This window comes from Pteropus vampyrus, unplaced genomic scaffold, assembly GCF_000151845.1.
Source record: "Pteropus vampyrus isolate Shadow unplaced genomic scaffold, Pvam_2.0 Scaffold78, whole genome shotgun sequence".
Classification (NCBI taxonomy): domain Eukaryota; kingdom Metazoa; phylum Chordata; class Mammalia; order Chiroptera; family Pteropodidae; genus Pteropus; species Pteropus vampyrus.
The window spans coordinates 3,584,158-3,584,699 of record NW_011888859.1 but is presented as its reverse complement, the minus strand read 5'-3'; the positions used below and the strand labels follow the sequence as shown (position 1 = coordinate 3,584,699).

At 41.0% G+C, this 542-nt stretch overlaps 1 non-coding gene across 1 annotated transcript; it reads right to left on the bottom strand.

The window, feature by feature from the left end:
* Positions 1 to 210: 210 nt before the first annotated feature.
* LOC111741463 lies at positions 211 to 329 on the bottom strand. Its single transcript, XR_002781007.1, has one exon. It is a non-coding gene; the product is annotated as a 5S ribosomal RNA (ribosomal RNA).
* Between the last annotated feature and the right edge of the window lie 213 nt (positions 330 to 542).

Here is a 542-nt window from a genome sequence, read left to right as displayed (position 1 = left end):
TTGTTACAATTTAAATATCGACTCTTCCGAAATTATAATTGGCGTCATATGTAATTTATGATAAATGTGGAATTTTGAGAATTCTCAAGGATTTAGGAGGTGATTTTTTTTTTCTTTTTTGGGCAAGGCAACCCTTGGTTGACCTCACAGATCACAGATTGCAAGGACCTTGTCAGCTTACAATCCCTTTTTTTTTTTTTAATTTTTTTATGCCTACAGCACCTGGTCTTCCTAGGTGGTCTCCCATCCAAGTACTAACCAGGCCCGACCCTGCTTAGCTTCCGAGATCGGACGGGATCGGGCTTGTTCAGGGTGGCATGACCACAGACCTGATTTTTCAATGTAAAACTAAACTGGTCTACACCAGCTTTTAAAAACTGTGCCACACGGGTCCACGTGTCGTAGGTCCCGGACTCATCTATAAAAGTGTGAAGTATTCACAAGTATCAAATGCAACTCTGCCTTAAATACCAATGTCTCTCCCACACATGTGTTTTTACACTTTCTCCAGCAGTCTAGTTTGAGTTTCTTTGGGAAAAGCT